Consider the following 10,724-nt stretch of genomic DNA (forward strand, 5'->3'; position numbering starts at 1 on the left):
CCCCCTCCTATCATGCCAGTGTAGTTCTGTTATGCAATATTAGCAAGAAAATAAAAGCCAACCCAGTACAAAGACTCATTTCGTCTTATATAAGAATGTTTGTTAGTGTCTTAGGATCAATTTATTTTATCCTTGGGCACATTTTTACAATTATTTCTGTTTTGTCCCACACTTCCCTATTTACTTGACATCTGTTCTATGTTTCTGAGTAGTGCCGGCACAATGTGCAATCGAGTCTAATCCTGCACTGCTCATTGGGGCGAGACACCCACTGATTTCACGAATGGGCTCCAGTTTATCGCTCGAGCTGATGGAACTATTCTACTTCTGTCACTTGTAGGCATGGTGGCTGTTCAGTTGTGACTTCATTTCTAAATGCTTCATTTTCAGTACCCGTAATTAAGTTACATTAGCCTGACAACACTAACCTGCTCCGTAACAGCTCCTGGCAGAGGTGTCAGCTTCTTTGCATGAATCAAGCTCTTTATTTGTCTACAGAGTGTCAATCCAATATTCGATTACTTTCTTTTAAAATAGATTAACCTAAAACAATAATCCTTTCCAAATCTTTCTATTTGAGTATGTCCTTTCTCTCCTGAAGAGGGAAACCTGCATGCTGACTTATTGGCAGTACTGAAACAAATCTTCATCCACATCCCACTACTGGCATTTTAACCATGTCAGTACAGGTGGGATGAGTTGTCCAACAACCCTTATCAAAAGCACCTGCCCAGCACCTGAATTACCTTGCTGTATATCCAAATATATCACACGTGGAGCCACAAAAGTCCAAGGCAGTTGTATAATGGCACTCAGTGACATACTAATGGATCTGCTAGACCTTGCAATCCCAAGAACTGTCTATTCAAGCTTTAATAAACCCAAAAGCTGGTCCCTTAATAACATGCAAAGCTAGGCCAGACAAAGCCATACTTCTTTGAAATTTGAAATGATATGTTAAATTAAAAATATATATATATTTATTCTGGGAGGGTTCTGAAGGAAGAACTCTAATAAGGAAAGAACGGTTTGAGCAATTGTATCTGATTTATTGAAACAGCAGGATTTCTGAGGATGTCTGTAGTACCTACCTATGTTGCAGTAATGTCTGAAGGGGTGTTAGGTATGTGGTTGCTTTATATATTTTTTAATATATAAATACATGTTGATATTTATAAAAGTTTGCACTCCTGACCTTAGAAATGCCAGCTTCTCTTTCTTTTCAGTTTGAGGCTGAAATGAGAAACTGTAATTCTTATATGCCAGTACTATTGGCATAACTTTACAACTAAAGCAATTTAGAAGCTAATCAGTGGTGCAAGATTTTCAAGTTTGCTAAGACAAGAGCATTCTGGAGGGGAAATGCTGGGAAAAAGAAAACAAATAAACAAACAAACAACAAGGTTTTGATTTGATTTGCTCAAAATTTTCTCCTGCTAAACTGAAGCTGAATATTACACCTCACAACATTTATATGGAAGGTGTGCTTTTTAATAACATATAAAAGGTTGCTATCTTAAAAAAAAATGTACTGATGATGTTTCAAGGTATTCACAAGGTTTAAGTGAATGTTTTATACTTTGAAAGTTTTTATCTTTTTTATCTGAAAAGAGGAAAAACTTTTCCACTTCTCAATATCCATCTCAACATACCCACAACATACTTGCAACACTGTCAGAGGCATCTTCTTTTTACAGCGAAGGAGCTTAGAAACACAATAAAAAACACTTACAAAAGCTGGCTGTAACCGCCCTTCAGCTGCTGGCAAACTGCATTTCTTGAGACCATGGCCCCAGCTTCCCCTAGAGTTGGCAAAATTAGGTTTAGCATCCTCTGACCCATCAGCAGGGACTCCTGGCTCTGCTGCTTCTGCCACCTTCATCCAGCTGCTGAGGTCTGGCTGCCCACAGCAAGGAAGCTGATGACTGTTGGGTTTTGGGGTCTAAGGGGGAAGAAGTGTCTTGGTGACCATTGCGGCCATGGAGGAGCAGTGCTGCCAGAGGTCCTGGGTTTGCTCCCACCAAGTGCCGTGTCCCTGCTTGTGACTGCTGGACTAAATGGCAGCAAAACATCAGACCAACAAACAGGTACTGCTGGGTCACCTTTTCTCAATCTGGTGTGACTACTCTGTGCTCTTAACCCTCCCAATAGTCCTGATTTAACTGTCTTCCCAACTGTTTTCCCATTTCCCAAGGGTATTTGGGCAATTAACTGTAAAAATACTTTGTAAGTTCAAGAACATTTATCAAGTTCTTTCCTGCCAGAGCCTGAAAGTACCAAGATTCAAGTTTACTGGAGCAATTAGCCCCTGACATCATCAGCAAATATTTAATGACTATCCCTAACGCCCAGCTCCAAGGTCTGGTCCTGCATCCTGCAGTCACCGGATCTGAAGGGGATGATTGTGATGCTCCTCCTGCCATCATTTCTTCTGCACATCAATGGAGAAGAGTCCGGGCTCTGGCTGCTGGGACCCACAGTGTTTCCCCTTCCATAAAAGTTTTGTACTACACATTTGTGTATTTGCATGGGGTTGTTATATTACTAAACATAACTGAAGTTTGAGGTTTAATGACAAATAAGCTCTGCTGCAGCTGGGAAAAGACCTTTGGCAAGGGTAATCCTACTAATGCGTGGCTCCATCTGAGAAGATCCAGACCCTCAGGAGCACATGGCTATGTCTTAGTGACCGCTGAGAGGGATGTGCAAAAATATTCTGACTTCACCAGTAGCTACTTAAAGTTCAAATAATTTCAGCACCCCTTGTGACAAAAGCCAAAAGTGGTGTGGAAGGAGAGGATATTTACTGCATTCCTCTCTAATAAACTAAGGGAAGTAATGTACCCACAGATACTGTATATGTTACTCAGCACAAATTAATCATTCACATAGATGCTGAATAAAATGGTAGAAAAGAAAGGTCAGGATTTCTCTACTGCTTATTAGGCTATTTAATTTTTTCCAGTGCTCTAAAACCAGCGTGCAAAAGGCTTTGGCCCTCCAGCTTAAAGATGGCAAAGTGCTCTGCTTTCCCCTTTAAGAGGTGGTCTTTGTATTGCAAAATATTCCTAAACGGCTTCCACCATCAGCAGGGGGTCACCACGGAGGCAGTTGACAGCAACTGTACCTGCTGATTAAGAAACTCATGCTCAGCCTTGCATTTCCAAAGATACCTAAATTTCCGTCTTCTGAGCTCTAAAACCCTTTTGTCGTGCAACAGGCGCCACACGCCCAGCTGCGCACCCGTTTCCACGTCAGCAAGCTCCTGCACCCAAGCCTTTGGAGTTTTTTAGTAAAAAAAGCCTTTAAATGATCTTGATACCACCTAATAAGAAATGCGAAAGTGTTTTATACCTGAAGAATATTTGTGGAAGGGAAAAAAAACCAACAGCCTCTGTGCCTGTGCATCTCTGTCTGCGTCTTTATGCGTGATTCTCATCGCCACAATTTTTAGCCCACCCAGTCCTCTTCCACCAGCTCACCAGCTGCGGGAAAAACAACAGAGAGACGATGTGGAAGTAAAACAGCCATCTGAGAGTGATCTGACACGCCTGAGAAGTCGTTTGTGCAATATGGGTATAAATCAAGGCAAGTGGAAGCCAAGATAACTTGCTCCTATGAAAACAGGTGGTACCACCTAATCTAGGCGCTCAGGTGTGATTATGACATAAATGAAAGCATTTCCATGACTTTGCTAGCACAAAGGGCAGAGTGGCTGGCTCATTCGAACCCCAAGGGAAAAAAGGTAAATAAACCTCTGAGGAAAAACGGGTAAAGAAACCTCTGTTCTTCCTTTCCCCACATTTCATTTCAGCAATACCTTTGAGGTTGCTGGGACCTCATTCCAAATGGATGCGTCTGTTGCTATTTGTATTTCTCAGAAATTCAAATTTGTTCCAAGATTCACTCCTGGGGGTAAGGCGGTTGCCAGCCAGTGCTCTGCAGGTCTTTCACAGACAGGGGTGCAGCCAGGTGGGGAGGTTTTCTGTCAACCAAATTGCTATGCAGTCACTCCCACCGTGTGACCACACAGGGACCTGGCCAGGAATGCTAGTGGGGGGCAGAGCATGGGGACCGGACAGCCCAGCTTTTTTCTGGCAAGGGGGATTGGGTGCAGGATGGGGACTTCCCTCCCAAGGGAGGAGGGCAAACATTTATATCTGGTTTTCAGTGGCTCTGTGATACAGAGTGTTGCTCTCCACCAGTTCCTCCAGCAAATCCTCAAAGGCAAGAACCACTCTTATGGTTGCTCCTGGCAGCAGCCTGTGCAGAGATGAGCTCTCCATGGGGACAACAGAGCTGGCACCACAGGGTACCACCACTGGCTTTGTCCCTGTCAGGGGCCACGGAAGAGACTACACTTCATGTTCTTCTCATGTCTTCCAGTGACAAAGTATGTTTTGTGCAACCCTTGTGCTGGCACAGCCTTTGTGTCACCCCGGCTGTCAGACCTCCCCGAGGGAAAGAGCTGCCCGAGGAGGCTCAGCAGCATTGTGGTTGGGGACAGCAGGAGGTCTCATGGCACTTTTAAGTGTGAGAGGTGTCCAAAGGACACAAGTAGTGGGGATCAATCTTGCTGTGAGGTGAGAACCTATGAAAAGCAGAACAAACGAGTGGTCTGCTGAGCAGGAGGAATTGTTCAAGCTTCATGTTGCAAAGGAGCATCTACCTGCTTTGGAGACATGGCCTGTAGAATATCATGCAGCCGCCCATAGCAGTTATTTGGGTACTCACTATCTCAATTCAGTTTTCTTTCTTTTTTTCCTTAGAGCTCTTTTCCCTTAAGGAAATTCATGTTTTCTTATCCCAGCAGCTTTTCTTTTTCCATTCCTCCCAATCACACACACTAAGGCTCAAGCACAATCATTCTTCTTTTGGCCAAGGCAAACCTGCAGTTGTACTGAGTGCCTGCAGAGGTTGTTCCTTAACCAACTGAGATGATGGATACTTTAATTTTTCATTTCTCTCCTTACCTTCAGTTTACCTGGACAAATCTTTTCTGGTGACAAAGGCATGACAGCAGCAGTCAGAATGAAACCTGACTCTTCTAAGTAGCAACAGAAATTCCTACCACAGTTAATAAACTAAAGCTTATTAAACAACTTAATAACTAACAAACTTAACAAACTAATAGCTGCCTTAGCAAACTAAACTGAAGTTGCAATTTTATTTTATGTAATTCATAACACTCTGTTGTTCTGAATAAGCAAATATCATTTACATGAGTGAAAGCTGACTCCAAACCCAAGTGTTCACAACATGATGAGAAGTATGAAAAAAGTAAAAAAAAAGGCAATCACAGATGAAGAGGGAGATGTGCGGCTGACAAGATTTGATGTGGCTTTTTGTAGCATAGACCACATGGATCCAGATGGTGTTAAAGAAAAAAAAATTCAAGGGCAAATGCACAAACACGGAACTCTAGCATAAGAAGATGTCTGGTTCTAGTTACATACTAGTAAACGCTGGGCAGAAATGCTGTCATTAAGAAGTTACATGAAATGGTCCATCAAATCATTTAGAGATAAGATTCAAATCTGACAAAGAGTGCACCATCTTTTTTTCCCATGAATATTGCACTGGAAGAGCAATCATGTTTATGTATAGTATAATTATACGCTGCAACCTTGGGAAACGATGAAGTTTGGTTTTGTTCTTTTAAGTTCCAGACATTAAAGCTAAACTTCTTTGACGCTGTTTTGTTTTCACAGTAGGTGAAGTAAAATGCAGAGATCAAGTATGGACCGTTTCATCTTAACTGGAAGGAGTTTAGGAATTTGTGACCAAACGAAGGTGAAAATAGAAATGGAGACCTGTCTGCAAGCTTCTTGATATTAGTTATAGTGTACATGTTGTAATAATGAGCTCTGAATGGAAGAAGGGGGAAGAGAAAAATAATTAAAAAAAAAAAAGTAGAATAAGGTGGCAATGGGGATGATTTTGAATAAGTTTAATACAAAGGAGACCAATCCACATGCACTCAAGAAAATTATTAATTTGGGAGTAGGAGGGTGATCAGTCTGAATTGCTTTGGTCTTTTTTTTTTCTCAGCTCCTTCTGTTGATGGTCAGGAAGGGGAGAAGACAAGGAGAGCAGCCACATGGAATCTGTGTGCTGCAAAAAAATTCATAATCTTCTTGCACAAAATGCATTATTAAACCTTGACTTTAGAGCTGTCTTTTGTAATAAACTAGAGTATATGAAAGAAGTAGAAAAATACGATAACTGTATATTTACTTTATTCATAATTTCATGGTATAATCTGACCAAAATGCAGATATTTCGCCATTACTGGATCAAATACTACAAAATGCTCTAAGCAACAACTCCAGATTTAAGAAACAGCTATTGACTGCATGACCGTTCAAAAAATGGAGTTTATTTGGTGGTTATCTTCTCCTTTTGAGACATGAATCTCTGTACTATCAGCACTTAAAGATAGCTTGAAAATGCAGTCCAAGTAGACGGGAGAATTAAGATCCCATTTATGAGAATCAAAGGTACTTTGACTGACACGTGGCAGCTGTGTCTTAGCAAAAGCCCCTGAGCTCTGATAACAGTGGAAAAGGAGAGCTGGGGGGGAAAAACAAAAAAGAAAAAAAAAAAAAAAAAGAGAAATACCACTTCTCTGTTCTGCACCTAGAAGATGACAATTCATGATTCCTGTCCTGAACCCTGGAACTGTGTCTGCCTGGTGTGGGTGGTACAGGACACCTGACATGCTCAGCCGAAATAAGAAAGCTAGTCCAAGTCTACAATCCACCCCTCTTTTGCATTTAGACAATGCAGTGCCAGCGAGACTATCAGACATTATGATTCAGTTATTTGCTACTTGTGCAAAAGCCAGACTGAGCGAGCTGATCCGTGTGATGCAAATAGCAATGAAATTGGTCTAGTTTGCCTATGTCAGGAATATGAGGCTGTGTATAGTGTTTAGCATAGAAATTAGGTGGCGTGCCTAAAAGATTTTCTGCAATGCTGAGTCTCTTGAAGACAGATATCTAGCTAGAATAAAAACCTACCTTTTTTTTTTATTTTTTAAGCTCCAAAGATGAGACACTGACTTGAATGCTGAGGTTATTTCATTTTATTTTTAAGCCCATGCTGTGACTCCCACTAGACTCAGCAGTGGGGAATGAGTCGCACGCATGGCTCAAAACACGATGTGCACGTACTCTGCTGGATACAGCTAGTCCAAAGCCCAGAAAAGGAGGAACAGAGAAGACAATACTTACACCCGGGTCTTTGCTGGGGCTTGGCAGCCACCAGGTACCAGCAGAGACCTACACTTAAATGGAAGACAGGAGCAAAGCAATCGACCTGAGGAATCAACATCCACAGCTCAAGCCCTTGCTCTGCATGTTGTGGGAACCCAATAACAGGCTTTTTACACTAGTCCTGATCTGTAGAGAGTGGAGTGTGCCTGACCTGCCGGGCTCCCAGGATGCCGGCGGAGCAAATGCTTGTTGTGAATTTAACCTGAATCACCACAATGTGAGAAGGACCGGAAAGAGAAGTGGAACTTTGTGTGGGTTTCACACTGGTGGGTTTTACTATCATATTACTATCTCAGTGATTTTATATGGAGAAGCTTACATTAAAGATTTTTAGTAAAACTTTCTGGGAATAAATCTGCATTAGGAAAGTAAACACCCAGTCTTTCTTTACCCCACATACAAGTTTCCAACTGAACAACACCGCGTCTGATCTGTGATGAATATCCATATTATCTGTAAATGTGTCAAATGTATGTCTTCAAAATTAAGCTGTTTCATTAAAAATAATACACGCAGTGCTAGTAATCACACAGATAAATCTTTGTAAAGCAGGGAAGTCAGGTCCAGGTGAAAGCCATAGGACCTGGGCTGGTAAATCTTAATTGCTGTTTTCACAAGAGGTCCAACATTTCCAAGACATTGCAACTTCAGTCAATTAAATTACAAATCCAAATAAAGCATCTGCTCATAAAGAAGAAAACTCCAGCTGAAATGCTTCATTTCCTAAGCTACATATCTATTTTTAATCTCTCACCTTTCTTCACAGAAAAATACCATCACCGTAAGCGAGTTTTAAGAAAAATGTATTTGTTCATAAACTTGGCTAGTAGTACAAATCTTGTGATATACAATAAAGTGCAATATTGAATCTGATGTTGGATTTCCTGAGTAATTTTTCTGCATTGAAAATTGAAAAACAGTATTTTCTTCTCGAGTATTTTTAGGCCTGTTAATGACATTAATAAAATCTCAGTCTCTTTTGACTCTATGCAAGCTGCACACCACTGAAAATTGAGTAATTCTTACTCACTGACTAGGAGATGCAGTTTTAAATTGTGCTCCTCACTGATACCTGTTTGAAATGGATAAGCAGAAGCTTAAGGGGTTTTCCACATGGAAGTTTACCATTTCAGTGCATACCCTATGGAATTTGTATCTTGCGCAATGTATTGTAATATATGGCTCTACATATTAAGCTTTCTTCTAGTGAAAGGGCAAGAGGGTTTACAATTCAGGTAATATTTATGCCATTTCATGCAATCTGGATTTCAAAAATATAAGTGATCTCTGCAGTCACAAATCCAGTAGTTCACATCTGAAATTATGAAATACTCACTGTTTAAAATGTTGAGTATTTTAGCCAGGGTTGAATTTATGAACAGTCTCATTTGTATCTTAACTCCATGTAAATCTATGTGCATATCTTAATTGAAGGCGCATTTGGAGGATTATTTGCATGAAAACTGCTGATGAAGACATTTCAAAATAGGAAAGTTATTTTAAGACAGCTATAGTGGGGTATCTTCCTATCCAGGATGTTTGTTAGCTCTGACAAATCTTTGTTAATTTTGTCTGTCTGTTTTCATGAATCTTTGGGTTCCAACAAAAGCTAATAAAACCAGCTATGAATGCTTTAAATATAACTACATTTCAGAGAATATGAATCGAGAAAGGACTACATATGTAATGTCAGCACAGAAGCATACACATTTGTTGCTTTGTGCCGTGTGGTAGCATTAAGAGGAAGACTAGTTCCCTCAAGTTTCCATACATTTGAACTGCTCTTGCCCAGGGTTCGAGTAAATTGCACGACAAATGCTATGATCATCAACATCCTTTCCAGGGAATCAAAGTAGCTGCTGACCTTTAAATGTGAACATATTCACATACCAGTCTACCAACCATCTGGTATGACCTGACATTTCTATTACTGGCAGTCTTGTCTCTTGCAGCCCCCTTCCAAAACACTGCAAATGTGATGACGTGCCCACAGTGACTGTGATCTTCCTCTGCAAACCATCCTGAGGGAAGTACACTTTGCTTCCTCTGACTCTTCTTGTATTTCCATGCCTGCTCTGTTCTCCAAATCCCACTGATTGGTAGCCCTACTTATCAAGCATGTTCAGGGAGCCACTAAATCCAGCAGACCCAGGAACCCTCCTCCCCAGGTGATGTGCCCAGCCAGGAACAGTCCCAGGTGATTTCTCCATCCCAGTCCCAGGGATGCAGCTGCTGCTCTTCCTGCTTGCAGGTCTGGCCTGTAGCAAGGTTGAGTGTGTAGAACAAGAGACACACACACACACAGAGGTCCCAAATGCGGCCGCTGCACAGGCTGCTGCACATACAAAGAGCAGCATTGGTAGCAGTTTGCCCAATATCCATGCCTGGACCCTGGGCTCCGTTACCCCAACCACTGGCTCAGACTGAGTCCTCCAGATGTGGAAATGTTTCCTCCAGCTCACCAGCTAGTCCAGCTTGAAGTTTGTTAGTGCATTATACATACACACACAGAGGATTAAATTAACTGAAGAAATATAAACACACCCAGGTCTCTCCAGTTCCTGTCACCCAGACCTACAGTCCTGGTGCCCACAGCCTCTTCTCCAGTCACTGGCACTTGGGCCTTTCAACACACATACAACACACACCACCCAGTTCCACCAGTCACTGGTGTTTCGACCTACAAGTCCTGCAGCCCCTGGTCCCTCCAGTTACTGGCACACAGACTCTTACATGCCAGTCCCTTACATGTGCTCATACCTAGACCCACAAGCCCCAAGACCTGTGGTCTCCTCTGGTCATTGTCACACAAATGTCTTTTTCACACTGGTCTCTCCAGTTGCTGGCAGCAGTTTCACATAGTAGTTCCCCTCTGATCCACTGTGATCTTTTCCCTTTCCTTTGGATCCTTTGGCCCTTCCCCTAAACATTCTGTAGTCATTTTTACATAAGTCCACAAGCCTCTATCCCAAGCAGCCTCAAGTATCCCATAATATTCATTTTCATCATGTTTCTCCCTTCCTATCAGTTAAAAATTGTTGCTCAGGTTGACATTCTTGAAGTCTCTGCCTGAGTAGTTCCTTTAATGGACCATCCATCAGTGATGGAAGCATTCTGGGTCCTCATTCTTGTCTCTGTTGTGACTTCCTCATTAACGTTTGTGTGTCTGCGTGGTTAATTTATCACTTTCCTCATTACTTGTTATTTCTTTCATAGTGAGTAAATCACAAACAAATAACCTAATGAACACTCCCACACCTCACAGTACTGACAGATGATGCAAGACTCAAAACAGCTGGGTACCCCATAGTTAGAGAGTCCAGCTCCCTTTTATTATAGACACCTGTATTGTGATAAGATAGCAATCCTGGACATCACTGCATTGATTGAAAGTCAGGATGCCATTTTACATGTTTTCTTCATGTTCAGGTAGACTTAAAGGACAGA

The sequence above is a fragment of the Streptopelia decaocto genome, assembly GCF_964273445.1.
Source record: "Streptopelia decaocto genome assembly, chromosome: 2".
NCBI lineage: Eukaryota > Metazoa > Chordata > Aves > Columbiformes > Columbidae > Streptopelia > Streptopelia decaocto.